The sequence below is a fragment of the Lactuca saligna genome, chromosome 2 (assembly GCF_052625555.1).
Source record: "Lactuca saligna cultivar CGN05327 chromosome 2, ASM5262555v1, whole genome shotgun sequence".
In the NCBI taxonomy this organism is placed as follows: domain Eukaryota; kingdom Viridiplantae; phylum Streptophyta; class Magnoliopsida; order Asterales; family Asteraceae; genus Lactuca; species Lactuca saligna.
In genome coordinates this window covers 127,159,238-127,174,127 of record NC_136418.1, presented here as the reverse complement: position 1 = coordinate 127,174,127, position 14,890 = coordinate 127,159,238, and positions in this window count along the sequence as shown.

The following is a 14,890-nucleotide window of genomic DNA, read 5'->3' as shown; positions in this document are numbered from 1 at the left end:
CTAGATCGTAAGTACTTTTGTTCTAACTCATTGTACACTAGGTTTAACATGTTCAGGGCTTAGAAAACACAAATAATCACTAGATTATAGGAGTTTACGGCCAAGACATGTTCTTGGGTCGTAACCCCTATAAGTGGTGCAAATGGCACCCTAACTCCTTACCAAGCCTTGGATCTTAGTATAGAACCTTACACAATTGAACTAGGGACTTCAAGAAATGAAATGGTTTAGTATAGAACCTTACACAATTGAACTAGGGACTTCAAGAAATGAAATGGTACTTCATACCATGAGTTTACGACCATAAACTCATGGGGAAGCGGTCCCCAGGCCGTAAACTCAATATGAGGTTATTCTTGGACCTTAAACCCACCTAGCATCTTGTTTAAGCCTTGGAACACTTAACCACATAAGAAACCTTACCTTTAAGCCTCATTTGGTGACCTATTTGAGAGTTTACGGCCAGGAGTAAACTCCCATGGGCCGTAAACTCCAAAAAGTATGGTCTATGGACCATAAACACAGTTACAAAGCCTTATACTCCTTTGTTGCAACCCAATGGCCTCCTAACACTTTGACCAAAGTGTTTTCCACGCCTTAGAATGTTTATAATTGTCTAATTAGTGTTATAATCACTAATTATATATATATATATATATATATATATATATATATATATATATACACACATGTGGTTATATGTTATTAGGATCATTGTGTATGTTTAAGTCTTCACTTGACACCAAGCACTTGTCTGACACTTCCATCCGATCCACTCACTGCAGGTGAGTTCATACCCTTTAATTAACCTTTTAAATGTTTTTAAATGTTTATAAATGCTTTATGGGGGTATACAAGTTGAATCATGATTAGTTATTATATCAATCACATGTGATTAATAACTAGCATACAAATGGATTTACTAGTACTCGGTACTAGTACCGGTTAGCTCGCTTTATTTGCTTTTCCTCGTTGGGATTAGGGATGAGCGTGGGACGGAACCGGTATCGACCCGTCCCGTTCCCGATTTCTCGAATACCGAATTTGAACAAAAGTTAATCCCGAGTACCTAACCGAATTAACATCACCGGTAACCTGTATCGGGAATGGTACCAGTACTCGGTACTAGTACCGGTACTGGCGGTACCAATTCCCGAATTTCATGTATTTGAGTACCAAGTATCATCCTGTATTTTTAAATTCGGTATGGTTTGGTACCGGTACGGGATTAGGATTTGGGACAAACTGCTCATCCCTAGTTAGGATGTGGCCTTAGGGCATCGGTTACTCATCCGAATGTCGTCTAAATATTAGTTATATATGATGTATACATATATAGACATAAAAGTTCCCTCAATCAGTTCAGTACATTTGGGTAGCAAAGGCATACTTCCGGTTATACACGTACATTACTAGTAACTATAATAGGTATAGTATAGTTAGGAGATATTACTTACTATTCCACGTACAAGGAATCACAAAAGAGTCATTTCATTCATGAATCTATACTATTAAAATATATACTATATGAAGAGATACCATTACAGAAATACAATTACAATACATGATAACATAAGAGAACACAAAATAAAGAGAAATATGGAGGAAGATACAATACACGATAACAGAACAAACATAATAAGGTGCTATAGGATAGAATAATTATAGGATCTAACTATACCAGTGACTCAATAACACATTGTTTTAAACAAAAGGTGATAGTTATATTGGATATACATGGTCATAATAATGTGGATGTTCACGGCTTGCAATCATTATAGGGGTCGTATTTGGTTCCCATAATCTCTTGACAGGGGAACATTTAGTATGGGATCTAGCCATCACATTATGCCTTAACCCTCAATTAATGCAATTAGTACAATAGTAGTCACTTATTACAAATACTACAGTACTTACACTTTACATACGCCAATTACAAAAGGATAAAATTCCAGTTAATATATTATTATTGCCTTAACCCTCAATTCATTATGTTGTTTTATACTACGAAAGAATACTTTTGTAATTAAAATTATACTATTAATGCAATGGATGATGTTGTCGCTTGTTTACTACTTTGCATTGTTGTGATACTTGACATGACGTCCTCCGCCCCAGAACGTTTCCGCCGTTCTTGGTTTTGGAGTGTAATAGATTGGTATCATAGCATTGTTTATAGTGAATTGAGTATATCAATCCATAAAAGATATACTAACTATAAATAAAATGGGATTAAAAATACTCGGACCAAGAGTTTATACTTTTAAATAATAAAATAATTAACTAAGTATACATACCTGCATTCACACTAACATCTGTGTCACAATGACAAGAACAAAAGTATTACGATTGTTGAATATCACAAGTAAGCTCGAGGATGTATTGTCAGTCTTGGGAGTGGCATAGCCTGATCAACTATGATGTTCCGAGGAGTGATTAGCACATGCCCAAGAATGGTTGTGATGTGGCAACAAGTCTAAAAACTTACCAACACTACCACAATGAGAACATTATAATAGAACCTAAGTTTAAAATACTATAGGAGTATTTTGTGTTACTATAATTACTTACTTGAGAACTAAGAAGGGTCTTCATTACTAAGTCAATAGTTGCTAAGTGGATACACCAAGATTATATTTAACTAGGATGTCATAGACTTAGAATCTGTGAAAATTTTTCTTTACCCCTATTCCGTGTGAATTTGGAGTTAAGGTCACTTATTCGAAGGCCTATCCTATTTTGAATACATATAACTGGTATGCACTTTACAAATAGTGATGTAACCAATGAAGATTATCTAAAAATTATCTAGATAGTTCGTCTAATAATTATTTTCTTACCCTAATTCTCGTGTAGATAACATGGTTGGACTCCATCCCCATGGCAACCTGTACCTTCCGAACAAAGGCAATGCTAGATGATTTGGAGGAGAACCCGAGAAATGATCATCCAATCCCTTTGAATGATCACCATGCTGAAGACCTTTCGGACGATGATAACTCTGAACCTGAGGTTGAGAACCTACCCCCGGTAGCTCCCATTCCAAATCCTAACCCTCGTCTGGCTTTTCATGGCCCGACGCCTCCTTGGGTAAAATGCTTAGAAACATGGAGCGAAGAGCAAGATCAACCTATGACGTTTAATGGAGACCAAAGCTTTTACAATGTAAATGAAGGGAGTTCAGTAGACAGAGTTCTCCCAATCCGGATCCGTAGAGTTGCCCGAAATGAAATTCAGGTCAGGACGACTCTCCATCGTATCGAAGAGGTTAATGCCAATGTGAGAACGCATACCATCCGCACCAATCGCCTCGAAAACACACGTCGGAGATCTGAGAAAAACCATGAGACCCTGCTGCAAGCCCTAGCTGAAACTCGAGCCGAAGTCATAGAGCTCCGAGTACGCCAGAGGGTGTACAAAAGATACCTGCTTGATATGGAACGTCACCTAGCTGAACTAAGGGTTCACCATAGGGTTGACCATCGCCAGTAGGAAATGCTTTACTTCCTTTTTGTTTTAAAGAATCGTGTTCCTATCTTTGTTCTGTGTAGCACTTTTCTATGTGACTACCTTGTACTATAAGTACTTTTAGTTAGGTCTTTATGCTGTCAAAGACTTTTCTGCTCCGCATATGATGTAAGACCTACTACAAGGTCAATTTTCCCAAACTTATTACATCTTAAACGTCGATGATATTGATAGTTGACTAACTTCTGTGTTACTCTTTGTTCAAATACTTTTATCATACTATCGTTGGAGTCTATCTGAAACCCACTCTAGTCAAGTTATTGGACTAGGGTAATTTAACTCCAGAATCATTTTCAATCCTCTTTCAAAGGTTGGATCATATTATCCACCAACCAATAATACCCCGGCTTGAACGACAAACGTCTTGAGACCATTCTACGAACTTACTTCTTATCTTTACTAGGACTGCATCATAGGGATGTAGGTCGAACCCACGAGAACATATTTCAATTCTTTACATGAACGATCGAACTACATTTAGGTTTAACCATACTCGCTCACGAATTCATTTTCCTTCCGTTTAACAGAATCATGTTGCCGAAGAAAAGTGATCAACCCATAAACCAAACACCAACTCTTCAGATTGATGCAGCTACCTTTCAAGCTGCCGTGACAGTTGTCCTTGCATACTTCAACTCTGGCAACACAAACAAGACTGACAAAGGGGTTGACAATTCCAATCGTTGTAATGATCCGAGCAATCAACAAATAGTAACAGTCGCAAACACCCAAAGCCACAACTCAGAGTTCAACAAACGGAAGTGTCAAGCCCGAAAGGAACACAAATGATTTCAAAGGGTTGCCATGTGACAACAGCCAATTACGACCCCCGCCACCTCAGCACCGGTCAAGTGTTATGAGGGAACACTTCCGAAGTGTAACAAGTGTAAATATCATCATAATGGAGCCTGATGGCTATTGCAATGTATCAATTGCAACAAAATTGGGCACATTGCCCGTTTCTGTGGAACCACACCCACCACTGGAGCCAGCCAGGGTTGCTATAATTGTGGTGAGACTGGACATTATTAAAGGAGTTGTCCAAAAAGGAAGAAAAACGAAAGCACCCATGTCCACATAAATCCTTCCCGACACATCACTTCCACCACCGATGCTAGTACTAGCCAGATATGTCACCAATATGGTGAGATTGGACACCTCAAAAAGGATTGTCCAATAACAAAGAAATCTGACGCAGACAGGAAGATACTAAGGATCATTGCCGCAGGAGAAACTACCCCAGACCCACGTTAAAGTAGTTAAGGTGTTCGTTGTAACAGACTCATAAACTGTTTAAATCTAGTGCAACTTGAGTCTTATCTTTTTCGAGATCCCATTAGTAAAGGGATCCTCGTGTTGCATATACTTGCCTTTTGTAGTATACCTTGTTCACAACAGTAGTATTGTAGTAAATCTAAAGTACTGTAACTTTGTAAAGGTTGCATTGTTGTGCTTTGTCTGTAACGCCTTTATGTTCAAATCTAATTTCTTTACTTCCAAGTGAGTTCAATATTATCTTTCAACTTGATTCAAGTCAATCCTTGCAATACCAGTTTCGTGTGTAAACCTCTTTCTCTGAAAACGTATCGCTAACCTACTGTCGAAAGTTCATCCAGAACTCCTCACAAATTTCGGAACCTCATACGAATTTGACCCTAAAGGGAGTGGCCCTTGACTGGGAAGAGAAGCAAGAGGAAGAAACCTTTGGAACTCCAAGTGAGAGACCAAATTCTTCTAGAAGTCTCACTCTGGGAAGGCTTGATACGCATCGGAAAGCTTGAAAAGCTAAAATCCAAGATAGTTCGGACCTCCGAGATTCTTTCCAGAATCGGCCCCGTAACTCATAAACCCAACCTACACCGCGAACTCAGTAACATATATTTTATCCTTCATGCCTCGAACTTGAAAGCGTACCTTTCCGTTAGGACTCTTGTAATCCTACTCAACGAGATCGAGATCAACAAGAACCTCACCTTTGTGAAAGAACCATAGTGACCATCGACCGAGAGGTCAAGCAAACAAAGAAACACTGCATCCCATCAGTGAAGGTTCGTTGGGATACCAACCGAGGACCCAAATTCACTCGGGAGCGCGCGAATCAATCGAATAGGAAGTATCCCCACCTCCTTGCTCGATCATTCACACATACTCCTTTACCTAAATTCTAATTTCGGGACGAAATTCCCTCTAACAGGGGGATAATGTCACAACCCAAAATTTTCCATCCTGTTCAGTCTAACACTTCATTGAAAGTCAAACTCATTCCGACTAACATTTAGCACAACTTGGAGTCTGTTTGAGAGTTCTGAGCCTTGTACACTTAAGGGATAAGTGTCGTGGCTTATCTGTTGAATCTATAGCTCAAAGAACAAGTCTAAAACACCTTGACCAGGATTTCACGACCACCACATGGGAGTTTACAGTCGTAAACTCCATGTGGGCCGTAAACTCCTCCTATATGGTGAAGTCTTGGACATTTTGTTCATTTTTTTCCTCCTCTTTGCCAAAATCCTCTCAAGTATCATCCCGATCTTCGTCCCCGATCTTCAAATCTCGTAAGTTTATCGTCCTAACTAGTTGATATCTTACATAAACTAGTGATCTTACATGATTTCATCCATGAAATCATTCGATTTGTGTAGATCTTCAAGTTTCACAAAGAACACCAAGAACACACACTAGTGTTCTTGGCCAAAACCGACCATTCAAGCTCCTAGATCGTAAGTACTCTTGTTCTGACTCGTTGCACACTAGTTTTAACATGTTCAAGGCTTAGAAAACACAAAGAATCACTACATTAAAGGAGTTTACGGCCAAGACATGTTCTTGGGCCGTAAACCCCTATAAGTGGTGAAAATGGCACCCTAACTCCTTACCAAGCCTTGGATCTTAGTATAGAACTTTACACAATTGAACTAGAGACTTAAAGAAACGAAATGGTACTTCATACCATGAGTTTACAGCCGTAAAATCATGGGGAAGTGGTCCCCAGGCCGTAAACTCAATATAAGGTCATTCTTGGACCTTAAACCCACCTAGCATCTTGTTTAAGCCTTGGAACACTTAACCACATAAGACACCTTACCTTTATGCCTCATTTGGTGACCCATTTGAGAGTTTACATCCAGGAGTAAACTCCCCTGGGATGTAAACTCCAACAAGTATGGTCTATGGACCATAAACACAGTTACAAAGCCTTATACTCCTTTGTTGCAACCGAATGGCCTCCTAACACTTTGACCAAAGTGCTTTCCACGCCTTAGAATGTTTATAATTGTCTAATTATTGTTATAATCACTAATTATATATATATATATATATATATACACACACACACACACACATGTCTTTATATGTTATTAGGATCATTGTGTATGTTTAAGTCTACACTTGACACCAAGCACTTGTCCGACACTTCCATTCGATCCACTCACTGTAGGTGAGTTCATACCCCTTAATTAACCTTTTAAATGTTTTTAAATGTTTATAAATGCTTTATGGGGGGATACAAGTTGAATCATGATTAGTTATTATATCAATCACATGTGATTAATAACTAGCATACAAATGGATTTACTATACTTTTAGCTGTTTTGCATAACAGATTACTTCAAATGACTTTCTCAAACGTGTTTACATATTAAAACTCTTTATCGAAATGCTTTACATACTGTATGTTTCTTTTCAAACTCTGTTACAAATGTGTTTCAAACAAAGGTTTTCCTTATACTTAAAACTGTCTTATCAAATAAACTACTTTCAAATCGTTTTATAAACTGACATCAAGTCATCATTTCTTAGTTATTAAACTTTTCAAAGGTTTTACAAAACTTCTTTTATACTTTTATATTGTCAAATGCATGCCTAGATATGTATAGTTATAGAAGTAATGTTTAAAGGAGTTAGGACGGCTAGCTCGCTTTATTTGCTTTTCCTCGTTGGGATGTGGCCTTAAGGCATCGGTTAGTCATCCGAATGTCATCTAAATACTAGTTATATATCATGTATACATATATAGACATAAAAGTCCCCTCAGTCAATTCAGTACCTTTGGGTAGCAAAGGCATACTTCCGGTTATACATGTACATTACTAGTAACTATAATAGGTATAGTTAGGAGATATTACTTACTATTCCATGTACAAGGAATCACAAAATAGTCATTTCATTCATGAATCTATACTATTCAAATATACTATATGAAGAGATAGCGTTACAGAAATACAATTACAATACACGATAACATAAGAGAACACAAAAGAAAGAGAAATATGGAGGAAGATACAATACATGATAACAGAACAAACATAATAAGGTGCTATAGCATAGAGTAATTACAGTATCTAACTATACCAATGAATCAATAACGCATTGTTTTAAAAAAAAGGTGATAGTTATATTGGGTATACATGGTCATAATAATGTGGATGTTCACGGCTTGCAATCATTATAGGGGCCGCGTTTGGTTCCCATAATCTCTTGATAGGGGAACATTTAGTATGGGATCTAGCCATCACATTATGCCTTAACCCTCAATTAATGCAATTAATACAATAGTAGTCACTTATTACAAATACTACAGTACTTACACTTTACATACGACAATTACAAAAGGATAAAATTCCAGTTAATATATTATTATTGCCTTTACTATGTGTCATATTCACATAATCGATGAGGTAGATTATATTTGAATAATAATAGTTGTACAAGGAAAAACCTTCACTTAAGTAGAAGGCTACTTTCAAAACAGTCGGGTCTTGGTAGAAGGCTACTTTCAAAACAGTTGAGTCTTGGTAGAAGACTACTTTTTATACTAGTAGGAAATTTGAGATTTTCTAGAGTTTTCAAACGTTTACAATTACTTACAAACATTTTCATACTTATACAAACTTTTCTCCAAATATTTACAAGTCTTTACTTTATAGTTTTACAAATCAAAGACACATTAATGCTTATGAATTCACCAGCTTTATTGTTGATGCTTGCTTTCAAAATAACTTGTATTCTCAGGTCTCAAATAGAAATGTACGACGACCAGGTTTTGTGATGACGGAGCAGTCAAGACTCGTCTTTTATTCTGATTATTCATTATGTTGTTTTATACTACGAAAGAACACTCTTGTAATTAAAATTATACTATTAATGCAATGGATGATGTTATCGCTTGTTTACTACTTTTCATTGTTGTGATACTTGACATGAGCTCCTCCACCCCAGAACGTTTCCGCCGTTCTTGGTTTTGGGGTGTGACAATAAGTTAATCCCCTTTAAGATCTTATGCTTCATGTGGAGAGCAAAACTTGGAAGAGTGTCAACTGCGATGGCATTAAAAAACAGGGGATCACAATTCCAATTACCACGTGTGGTGTGTGTAATTTGGAGGAGGAGACAAGTGATCACGTGTTGATATCATGTAAGTTTGCAACAACAATCATTGTAACGATCGTCTTCCGTGGTATAAATTTATTTAATTCTCAAGTTTATTTTTTGGGCTATTATAGAATTGTGCTTGAGAGTGGGCCTTTTATTCTGGGCCGAGGTGTAAGCAGCCCATAATTCGTACGCGGGGCGTAACCCCTTGTACGCCGGGCGTAAAGCTTAAATGAAACATGGGGAGAATGAGCGTACATGCAGCGTACCTTATGGTACATCCAGCGTACGCGACCAGGTGGCAAACCCTAATTTTAAGGGTTGAGACGTATTTAAACCCCATTATAGCCTCCCATTTGGCCTCCTCACTTATCATTCACCCCAGAGAAATCCTAGTTCGTCCCCTTTCCTCCTTGCTTGTGTTTGTTTGATCTTTGAGCTTATTTTTGTGAAGAAAGAGAAGAAGAGAAGTGGAAGAGGAATAACTTGAGTACCTTGAGCTCAAGGATCTGAGATTATTTCTTCATTTGTCATCCAAAAGAGGTATAAAGCACTGAACTTTCTTCTTCATATACTAGATCTAGAGTTATGGAAGTTTTGGTGCATTTTGGGTCCAAAGGTTAGACCTTTATCATGGAAATCCGTTTTTGAGCTTGGGATTTCCACCCTTTGGGCACAAAGCACCTTTTAAGCAGTAAACTTTTGATCTTGGAGGCTTGCATGTGGCCATGCAAGAGATCTAGCCACTTCTATGGAGTTAGGACATTAATTTTTGAGATTTGAGCCCTTGTGAGTCATTCAAGCCATCAAGTAAGCAACTTTATGGCTTAGGACAGAGAATAAGTCGTGGATCTGAAATTATAGCTTCTGAATCGATGGAATAAGCTCTTAATAGAAAGTTGGCTTAGCAGGCCTGTATGCTGGGTGTACGAGGAGGTACGCACGGTGTACCAGCCATCAGCCAGTACGCTCGGCGTACCTAGAGGTACGCCCCGCGTACCTGGTCAGTTTGGGCTTCGAGCATTTGGGCCTCGGTGTGGGTTGTGCTTTGGATTTAGAGCCTTTTGGGCCGTAAGGGCCATCGGAAGTCAGTGGTTATGGTCCAAGTATGGGTGTGGGCCTAGTGTAAGGCCCAATAGTGAGATTTAGGCCCAATGTAGAAAATTGGACCATTAATGGACTCTTAGTGGGCCATTGGGGGACTTAGAAGGACTTAAGGATTTGGGCCATGTTTGTGACCCACACCATAGTAGGGGTAAAATGGTCATTTTACCCATAGAGGAATCCCTATTTTGATTTGGTATTTTACTTCCCATGATAGCTGGGAAGCAGCCGGAGCAACAATCAGGGATTTCTCATTCAGGAGTTCAACAGTCAGCATCAGGAGGTGAGTTTTCCTTCCAGTAGGGACGGGTCTACGACCACAATGTCAGCCTGTTAGTTTGCAGTAGTTCTGGATGTCGGTCCGATGCAGTAGTTAGATTGCTTGATGTATTTGTGATTCAAGCATGTTTTGTGTTATGTGTTCCGGACCTCGATCCGATGCAGTATGCAGTATATGTGTTTATGCTAGTTGATATGTTATGATATGATATGTTATGCTCAGTCAGTTTCCGGGCTTCGGTCCGATGCAGGGGACAAGGTCCCAGTCAGTTCTGGATTTTGGTCCGATGCAGGGGACAAGGTCCCAGTCAGTTCCGGACTTCGGTCCGATGCAGTTCCCGGACTTCGGTCCGATGCAGAGGGCAAGGCCCTGGTTAGTTCCAGACTTTGGTCCAATGCAGTTTTCAGACTTCGGTTCGATGCAGTGGGCAAGGCCCAGTATGTGTTTATATGTTATTGTATGGTATGTGGTAGTTTGGGGGAGCTCACTAAGTTTCGTGCTTATAGTTTTAGTTTTGGTTTCAGTTACTTCCGCAAGTAAGGGGAAGAGCTCGGGTTGATAGCATCACACACACCACAGTTTCAGTTTGTCCTGGGAGTTGATTTAGTTTTTCATTGTTATGTTTTGGATTCAGTCTTGATACAGTTTTCTTGTGATATGTGTTATGGTTTGAGATATTGACGTATAGGTTTTATTTTATGTTATTGAATGATGATTTTAGTAATGATTAAACAAAAATTTTTGGGTCGAATTTTGGGATGCTACAAGTTGGTATCAAAGCCTTGGTTTGAGGGATTCAGATACACTTTCGAGTGTGTTTGAACTCAAACTTAGGAAATGGTAAAGATTTTTAAAAGAAAAATGTTTTCGAGAAGGATTTTAAAAAAGAACTTAGAAAGATGAAGAGTTTTTATAAAAGGAATAAGGGTGTGGCGCATGCGATCATCCGAGCTCAAGTAAGTATTCCCAAAGTACCATACAAGTTATATTATGATTATCTATTTCAGTTTCAGTAGAACAACATGCTAGAATAGGACTAAGTATCTAGGAGGATGCCTTATGTGTGTGCTATATGTGTTCCAGCTTTATGAGAATTGCATGCTAGTTTTGAGTATACAGCAGAACGATAGCCTGTTTAGGTTATTCCTGATAGTATGAGCTTAGCATTGTATGCTAGTACAGTTTCTTGTTAAGAGTATAGAATTGCTTGAGTAGTCTCCTGTGTCTGAATGTTGCTTGCTTTGTGCTTTGTGGGACTTTGAGTGATGGGAGTTAGCCATTAGGTGAATACGTTACGTCACATGTGAACAGGGTTGAATAATCTCAGAGTGCTAGATTTTGCCCTATTGTGCAGCTCTTGTTTGAGTCTAACCATTGTAAGGATGAGTCTTTTACTCGAAGGATTATCTGAGCCTCGCCACATGTGATGGTATTAAGGTGATGGGTAATTGGCATTACAAGGAGGCTTTCAGGATCTGAGGACTGGATCGGGTAGACTCAGAGATTTCCCTAGGGTAAGCCTAGGATGGGAGTAGCAGAGATTATTAGCAATAGTAGTGACTTCGTGCAGTCAAGGCAATACTTGAGGAAAGTACGGATAGATGTGGAAGGTAGTATGGGCCCGTACTACTGAAAGCAGAGGATCCGTACTCGAATCAAGGAAAGATGAGATGAGACCAGGAAACTTGTGGTAGTAGTGATTCCTCGAGATATATCAGTGTTCCTTACGTTTATTATGTTGTGTTTCAGAATGGTGGTATTACGCCCTAGACCAGCAGTCGGCAGTTCAGGTGCCGGAGGGGGATCAGAATCAGGCCCGGAGGTCGGACAGTTGGATGAGCAGACTAGGGAGTTTCTCTCTTCGGAGATTACTCGCACCATACTTGAGCAGACTCCTATGATCTTCGGTTCGATCAAAGAGGGTATCTTAGAGTTGATGGACGAGAGGTTGAGCACTTTCCGTGCTGAGGTGGCGGCCATGATGGGGTCGCACACACTTACTTTTAGGGAGTTCCGGGCATACGGAGCTCCAGACTATCACGGGGCGCGGAACCCCATAGCGAGTACTAGATGGTTGGCAGATGTGGCCAACGCTTTCTGCATGAGCAGATGTCCTGAGGTGGACAAAGTTAGATTGGCATCTTGTCTTCTGAAGGACAAGGTACGGGATTGGTGGGAGGAGGTTGGACATGCCATTGGAGATGACGCAGCTCTGGATGCTATGACATGGGCTGATTTTACTACCAGGTTTAGAGCTGAGTTTTCACCGGTTATTGAGGTGCAGCAGTTAGCCAGAGAGTTTCAGGATCTTACCCAGACTACAGAGACAGTGGCAGAGATTACCGCGAAGTTCAGGGAGAGGGCTCTTCTTGTTCCTCAGTACGCGGCTGATGAGGAAATGAAGAAGGATCGTTATCATGAGATGTTGCGGAGTGATATCTGCCAGTTTGTGAGCCGGTCCAACTGTAAAACGCTGGATGACATCATCGCTAGGGCTCGAGAGAGAGATAGAGAGATTGACCTTGAGATGGAGAGAAAAAGGAAGTCAGAGGCGGCTTCGGGTCCAAGGAGTTTGGGCAAAAAACCTAAGGTTTCAGATCACAGATCTAGAAGTCAGAAGAGCCACAGTCAGTGTGGCAAGTGTGGGAGATTGTACGACGGGGCATGCAAGGCAAGGAGTTCCGGCTACTACAAGTGCGGTCGGCCTGGGAATATGAGCAGAGATTGTACAGCCACTACTACCGCCATTGCAGCAACAGATCTGATTTGCTTCCAGTGCAATCAGAGGGGACATAAAAAGTCCCAGTGTCCGAGTTTAGCCGCTGCAGGAAAGGTGTCAGCACCTGCTCCTGCTACTTTGAGGATTACAGACGGCCGTCAGGGCCGGGGTGAGACGCCAGTGGCAAAGAGTAGGGCTTTTCAACTGACAGCAGAGGAGGCGCGAGCGACTCCTGATGTGGTGATGGGTATGTATTTATTTTCCTTATCTCTGCTTTTATTATTGATGGTTACTTATGGTTATATGTTTTGTATAAGGTCGTTCTCAGTGAACGGCATATCAGCTATAATATTGTTTGATTCGGGGGCTACCCGATCGTTTGTTTCACTTGCGCTTAGCAAGAGGTTTAGTAGAGCTCCGGGGGAGCTAGATTGTCCACTTGAGGTTGAGATAGCGGCTGACAGGACCGTTAGGGTGGAAAGAATACACAGAGGATGTTCTCTACAGTTGTTCGATGAGCAGTTTCCGGTGGACTTGGTCCCTATTCCCCTGCGAGGGAATAAATTCATAGTAGGTATGGATTGGTTGAGAATGGGGCGGTGATAGATTGTGAGCTGCAGTTGGTGAGGGTTCACACTCCTAATGGGGGAGAGTTAGTGATTCAGGGCGAGAGACCACAACACGGACCAGTCTTGTGTTCAGCGGCAAGAGCGAGGCGCTATTTCCAACAGGGTTGCGTCAGTTATGTTGCCTATGTTATAGATGCTCGGGACAAGGGCAAGATGACGGTTGATGATGTTCTAGTAGTGCGAGACTACCCGGATGTATTTCCAGAGGAATTGCCTGGAATACCTCCCGAGAGGCAGGTCGAGTTTAGGATTGGCTTGATCCCTGGTGCGGCTTCGATAGCCAAGGCACCGTATCGGTTAGATCCCCCAGAGATGCAAGAGTTGTATACGCAGCTGCAAGAGCTACTTGACAAGGGTTTTATCAGGCCGAGCAGTTCGCCCTAGGGAGCACCGATTTTGTTCGTAAAGAAGGAGGGGTCGCACCGTATGTGTATAGATTATCGGGAGTTGAATAAGGTAACGGTGAAGAACCGTTACCCACTTCTGAGGGTTGATGATTTGTTTGATCAGCTATAGGGAGTGTCTTGGTTTTACAAGATTGATTTACGCTCCGGGTATCATCAGATGCGAGTCAGAGACGAGGATGTGCAGAAGATTGCTTTCAGGAGCCGGTATGGTCATTATGAGTTTGTGGTGATGCCGTTTGGGCTCACCAACGCTCCATACGCGTTCATGGATCTCATGAACCGTGTGTGCAGACCGATGCTGGATCGTTCTGTGATAGTATTCATAAATGATATCTTGGTGTATTCCAAGACTCAGGAGCAGCATGAGGAGCACCTGAGGGAGGTGCTAGAGATTTTGAGGAGGGATAGACTTTTCGCAAAGTTCTCCAAGTGCAAGTTCTGGTTGCGCAAGGTGCCGTTCCTTGGATATCTCACCAACTAGAAGGGTATTTTGGTAGATCCGGCCAAGATAGAGGATATGATGCAGTGGGAAGTCCCGAGATCTCCATCTGAGATTAGGAGCTTCCTAGGTTTAGCAGGGTACTACAAGAGATTCATCTAGGATTTCTCCAAGATAGTTGTACCGCTCACCCGACTGACTAAGAAGTCGGTGGTGTTTCGTTGGGGGCCTGAGCAGCAGGCAGCATTCGAGACCCTCAGGCAGAAATTGTGAGAGGCACTGATTCTTACCCTGCTAGAGGGAGTAGAGGATTTTGTAGTCTACTGTGATGCCTTGATCGCAGGTATGGGAGCAGTGTTGATGCAGCGAGGTCGTGTGATAGCTTACGCCTCGAGACAGTTGAAGCCTCAC